At 40.4% G+C, this 5,964-nt stretch overlaps 4 non-coding genes across 4 annotated transcripts; all 4 read left to right on the top strand.

Moving 5' to 3' along the window:
- Positions 1 to 270: 270 nt before the first annotated feature.
- On the top strand, positions 271 to 434 carry LOC134999646 (U1 spliceosomal RNA). Its single transcript, XR_010201725.1, has one exon. It is a non-coding gene; the product is annotated as a U1 spliceosomal RNA (small nuclear RNA).
- Positions 435 to 586: 152 nt separating this feature from the next.
- On the top strand, positions 587 to 749 carry LOC135000079 (U1 spliceosomal RNA). The gene has a single exon (XR_010202115.1). It is a non-coding gene; the product is annotated as a U1 spliceosomal RNA (small nuclear RNA).
- A 674-nt stretch (positions 750 to 1,423) lies between these two features.
- Positions 1,424 to 1,587, top strand: LOC134999728 (U1 spliceosomal RNA). Its single transcript, XR_010201803.1, has one exon. It is a non-coding gene; the product is annotated as a U1 spliceosomal RNA (small nuclear RNA).
- A 151-nt stretch (positions 1,588 to 1,738) lies between these two features.
- On the top strand, positions 1,739 to 1,902 carry LOC134999902 (U1 spliceosomal RNA). Its single transcript, XR_010201968.1, has one exon. It is a non-coding gene; the product is annotated as a U1 spliceosomal RNA (small nuclear RNA).
- The last annotated feature ends 4,062 nt before the right edge of the window (positions 1,903 to 5,964 follow it).

The following is a 5,964-nucleotide window of genomic DNA, read 5'->3' as shown; positions in this document are numbered from 1 at the left end:
AGGAGTCATACTAGGTAGGCAAGCTGTTTTAGCAGTAGCCAGATCAGCTACAATCTTATTGAGGTCTTCTCCAAAAGGAGATTCAACTGAGGCAGCACAAGGGAACTCTCATCTGGGGACAACAACTGCAGGGAGAACACATATTTTCAGATGAACATGGTAGGGCAGAAGGCTGCCTAATACTGAAGCACCCCCAAACAACAAATCAAATGCAACTTACTTGACAGAGATGTGCCTGAGCAACGGCCCTCCCCAGCCCTATCCCAAATCATACTTATTTTGCATAGGAGATACCATGGTCATGAAGATTGTTCTCCCAGGGTTAGGTTCATTCATTGCATTCTGGGTATGCTGACCCCTGTGATTTCCCCAAATGTGGGAAACTCGACTGCATTATTTGTGGTAGTGGGGGACTGTGTTTGTGCTTTCCTCTGGTCAGCTCTGGTAAAAGTCAGATTTCTTTGTCTCAGATCTTCCTCTAGCCTTTGTCTTCTTTCGAGAGTTCCCTTGTGCTGCCTCAGTTGGATCTCCTTCACTTGACAGGGGGGTGCCCGAGCAGCGACCCTCCCCAGCTCTAGCCCAACTCCTACTTACCTGCCAGGTGAGATACTATGATCATGAAGTTGCTTCTCCCAGGGCAAGGCTCACCCATTGCACTCTGGGTGTGCTGCCCCTGCGATTTCCCCAAATGTGGGAAACTTGACTGCATAATTTGAGTTTTCCCTGGTCGGCTCTCATGTAATTCAGATCTCTTTGTCTCAGGTCTCTCTCCAGCCTAGTTTGCTGTCTGGTTCCACTTCTTTTTTCTTGAGCCCCTCCCTTCTATACCCTTGTGCACTATCCTGACTTCTCCTCCCGTCTGCTTACTTTGTGCCTCCCAATGCACAATGCAAACTACGGGTAGTGCTGCAGGGCCCACACCCTTTTACTTGCTTTACAGAGCAGCTCTGGAGCTGTTACAGTGCCCAGCTGCTGCAAGAAATCAGCTTGAATGCTTCAGGGGCTGGGGAATGGCCAACATGAGCCCCACACCGAAGGAGGGTTGGGGTGCTTAATGCGAACTAGGGGTCATCCAAGCACCACAAAAGGCCTCCATGCCCTGCACGCTCCTTTTCTCTTTTCATATGCAGACGAGGGTTGAAGCCAACTTTGACCCACTGCTTGGATGACATCACCATATTCAAATCCATCTGCTGCAGGCCATCCCCCAGGAATGCTTGCACTAGTTGTTGCATTTGGTTTGTTGTTTGGGGGTGCTTCAGTATTAGGCAGCCTTCTGCCACCCCATGTTCATCTGAAAATATGTGTTCTCCCTGCAGTTGTTGTCCCCAGATGAGAGTTCCCTTGTGCTGCCTCAGTTGAATCTCCTTTACTTGACAGAGATGTGCCTGAGCAACGGCCCTCCCCAGCCCTATCCCAAATCATACTTATTTTGCATAGGAGATACTATTGTCATGAAGATTGTTCTCCCAGGGTGAGGTTCATTCATTGCATTCTGGGTATGCTGACCCCTGTGATTTCCCCAAATGTGGGAAACTCGACTGCATTATTTGTGGTAGTGGTGGACTGTGTTTGTGCTTTCCTCTGGTCAGCTCTGGTAAAAGTCAGATTTCTTTGTCTCAGATCTTCCTCTAGCCTTGTTCTTCTTTTGAGAGTTCCCTTGTGCTGCCTCAGTTGGATCTCCTTCACTTGAAAGGTAGTGCCCGAGCAGCGACCCTCCCCAGCTCTAGCCCAACTCCTACTAACCTGCCAGGTGAGATACTATGATCATGAAGGTGCTTCTCCCAGGGCAAGGCTCACCCATTGCACTCTGGGTGTGCTGCCCCTTGCGATTTCCCCAAATGTGGGAAACTTGACTGCATAATTTGTGTTTCCCCTGGACGGCTCTCGTATAATTCAGATCTCTTTGTCTCAGGTCTCTCTCCAGCCTAGTATGCTGTCTGTTTCCACTTCTCTTTTCTTGAGCCCATCCCTTCTATAACCTTGTGCACTATCCTGACTTCTCCTCCCGTCTGCTTACTTTGTGCCTTCCAATGCACAATGCAAACTACAGGTAGTGCTGCAGGGCCCACACCCTTTTACTTGCCTTACAGAGCAGCTCTGGAGCTGTTACAGTACCCAGCTGCTGAAATAAATCAGCTTGAATGCTTTAGGGGCTGGGGCATGGCCAACATGAGCCCCACACCGAAGGAGGGTGGGGGTGTTTAATGCGAACTAGGGGTCATCCAAGCGTCGCAAAAGGCCGCCATGCCCTGCATATCCCTTTTCTCTTTTCATAAGCAGACGAGGGATGAAGCCAACTTTGACCCACTGCTTGGATGACATCACTTGCTGCCTTTCCAATGAAGCAAGTTTAATTTAGTAATAGGTGAAAAACCATCCCTACAAAGGTGTTAATCAGATACTTGGCTTTGTGGACACTTTTCAGAGAACAAATTTGTTAGCATAAAAATAAAGCCAGAAAATGAAGAGCTGTTTAATCACTCAATTGGATTTTTCTGCAAGCGTATTTCTTTTTCTCTGCAACCCACTGCTAAGTTGTGCTTCCTAGCTGTTCTTTTATAAAATCACTTAATCAAATCTAACTCTGATTACATCAGAGAAGGCCAGGTACCCTACACCATAAGAGGGGGTTTGAAATTTTGACTTGTCTACTTAAAGATCACCAAAATCTGATAACAAGGTAAATTACGTCCCTGGGTAGGATTGAACCACCAACCTTTTGGTTAATAACCGAACACGCTAACTGATTGCGCCACAGAGACACATTGCAAAAGTATATACTGACAAAGGCTAATAAGCATTCATCTAGAACGTTTCCTAGAAAAACTTTAAAAAGTCAATAATCTGGAGAGTTTTTGTAAGATGTTTCTTCCATCAACCAATGAAGAAACACATTGGTACTTTCCCATGATGAGTGAGTGCTTCAGGATCTCTTGCACTTACATGTGCAGCAGAGTACTGCAATGGAAGCATGCTGGGCCCATAACCCAGAGGTAGGCAGATTGAAACTATCCTCTGCTATATGCATTTTTTTTTTGTTAATTAAAGTAATCCAAAACTGGGATTGATATTTTTGCTCTTTTATTTTTACTTAAAGTACAATAACTTTTATTATTTTAATTTGTTTTAATAGTATATTGACAGTATTGTTTTCTTTCAAAAATCCACTTAATTTTCTTTACCCTATTATTCAAATGGTAATTGACAAAAACAAACTACATTGTCACCAGAAGAGCAATACAAAATGTACAAGTGATATATTAAAATCATCTTTCCAGCTTGAATTTCAATGATGCATTGGGGCAACGATTTTGTGAGAAACCTCTTCACCCTTAAATAAAGATTTTCTTAATTCCTTACCTGTGTGCTAATTAGATATCACCTTGTTTTCACATTAAACAGACTTCCACATGAGAAAGCAGCAAGGATGCAGTGGCGTTAATGTTTCCTGGTGTCAACCTGTATTATTTCAGTAGATATTGAAATGAGGATGCATATTGCTGCCTTTGCAATGAAGCATGTTTAATTTAGTAATAGGTGAAAAACCATCCCTACAAAGGTGTTAATCAGATACTTGGCTTTGTGGACTCTTTTCAGAGAACAAATTTGTTAGCATAAAAATAAAGCCAGAAAATGAAGAGCTGTTTAATCACTCAATTGGATTTTTCTGCCAGCATATTTCTTTTTCTCTGCAACCCACTGCTAAATTGTGCTTCCTAGCTGTTTTTTTTCATAAAATCACTTAATCAAATCTAACTGATTACATCAGAGTAGGCCAGGTACCCTACACCATAAGAGAGGGTTTGAAATTTTGACTTGTCTACTTAAATATCACCAAAATCTGATCACAAGGTCAATTACGTCCCTGGGTGGGATTGAACCACCAACTTTTTGGTTAATAGCCGTACACACTAACTGATTGCGCTACAGCGACACTTTGTGAAAGTACATACTGACAAAGGCTAATAAGCATTCATCTAGAACGTTTCCTAGAAAAACTTTAAATAGTCAATAATCTGGAGAGTTTTTGTAAGATGTTTCTTCCATCAACCAATGAAGAAACACATTGGTACTTTCCCATGATGAGTGAGTGCTTCAGGATCTCTTGCACTTACATGTGCAGCAGAGTACTGTAATGGAAGCATGCTGGGTCCATAACCCAGAGGTAGGCAGATTGAAATTATCCTCTGCTATATGCATTTTTTTTGTTAATTAAAGTAATCCAAAACTGGGATTGATATTTTTGCTCTTTTTATTTTACTTAAAGTACAATAACTTTTACCTTTTTAATTTGTTTTAATAGTATATAGACAGTATTGTTTTCTTTCAAAAATCCACTTAATTTTCTTTACCCGATTATTAAAATGGTAATTGACAAAAACAAACTACATTGTCACCAGAAGAGCAATACAAAATGTACAAGTGATATATTAAAATCATCTTTCCAGCTTGAATTTCAATGATGCATTGGGGCAACGATTTTGTGAGAAACATCTTACCCTTAAATAAAGATTTTCTTAATTCCTTACCTGTGTGCTAATTAGATATCACCTTGTTTTCACATTAAACAGACTTCCACATGAGAAAGCAGCAAGGATGCAGTGGCGTTAATGTTTCCTGGTGTCAACCTGTATTATTTCAGTAGATATTGAAATGAGGATGCATCTTGCTGCCTTTCCAATGAAGCAAGTTTAATTTAGTAATAGGTGAAAAACCATCCCTACAAAGATGTTAATCCGATACTTGGCTTTGTGGACACTTTTCAGAGAACAAATTAGTTAGCATAAAAATAAAGCCAGAAAATGAAGAGCTGTTTAATCACTCAATTGGATTTTTCTGCCAGCATATTTCATTTTCTCTGCAAACCACTGCTAAATTGTGCTTCCTAGCTGTTTTTTGATAAAATCACTTAATCAAATCTAACTCTGATTACATCAGAGTAGGCCAGGTACCCTACACCATAAGAGGGGGTTTGAAATTTTGACTTGTCTACTTAAAGATCACCAAAATCTGATGACAAGGTCAATAACATCCCTGGGTGGGATTGAACCACCAACCCTTTGGTTAATAACCAAACACACTAACCGATTACACCACAGAGACACTTTGCAAAAGTACATACTGACAAAGGCTAATAAGCATTCATCTAGAACGTTTCCTAGAAAACTTTAAAAAGTCAATAATCTGGAGAGTTTTTGTAAGATGTTTCTTCCATCAACCAATGAAGAAACGCATTGGTACTTTCCCATGATGAGTGAGTGCTTCAGGATCTCTTGCACTTACATGTGCAGCAGAGTACTGCAATGGAAGCATGCTGGGCCCCTTAACCCAGAGGTAGGCAGATTGAAACTATCCTCTGCTATATGCATTTTTTTTTTGTTAATTAAAGTAATCCAAAACTGGGATTGATATTTTTGCTCTTTTATTTTTACTTAAAGTACAATAACTTTTACCATTTTAATTTGTTTTAATAGTATATTGACAGTATTGTTTTCTTTCAAAAATCCACTTAATTTTCTTTACCCTATTATTAAAATGGTAATTGACAAAAACAAACTACATTGTCACCAGAAGAGCAATACAAAATGTACAAGTGATATATTAAAATCATCTTTCCAGCTTGAATTTCAATGATGCATTGGGGCAACGATTTTGTGAGAAACATCTTCACCCTTAAATAAAGATTTTCTTAATTCCTTACCTGTGTGCTAATTAGATATCACCTTGTTTTCACATTAAACAGACTTCCACATGAGAAAGCAGCAAGGATGCAGTGGCGTTAATGTTTCCTGGTGTCAACCTGTATTATTTCAGTAGATATTGAAATGAGGATGCATCTTGCTGCCTTTCCAATGAAGCAAGTTTAATTTAGTAATAGGTGAAAAACCATCCCTACAAAGATGTTAATCAGATACTTGGCTTTGTGGACACTTTTCAGAGAACAAATTTGTTAGCATAAAA

Source organism: Pseudophryne corroboree, unplaced genomic scaffold, assembly GCF_028390025.1.
Source record: "Pseudophryne corroboree isolate aPseCor3 unplaced genomic scaffold, aPseCor3.hap2 scaffold_150, whole genome shotgun sequence".
In the NCBI taxonomy this organism is placed as follows: Eukaryota; Metazoa; Chordata; class Amphibia; order Anura; family Myobatrachidae; genus Pseudophryne; species Pseudophryne corroboree.
Note: the sequence above shows the minus strand (reverse complement) of the source record. Positions and strands in the feature narration are given on the sequence as shown.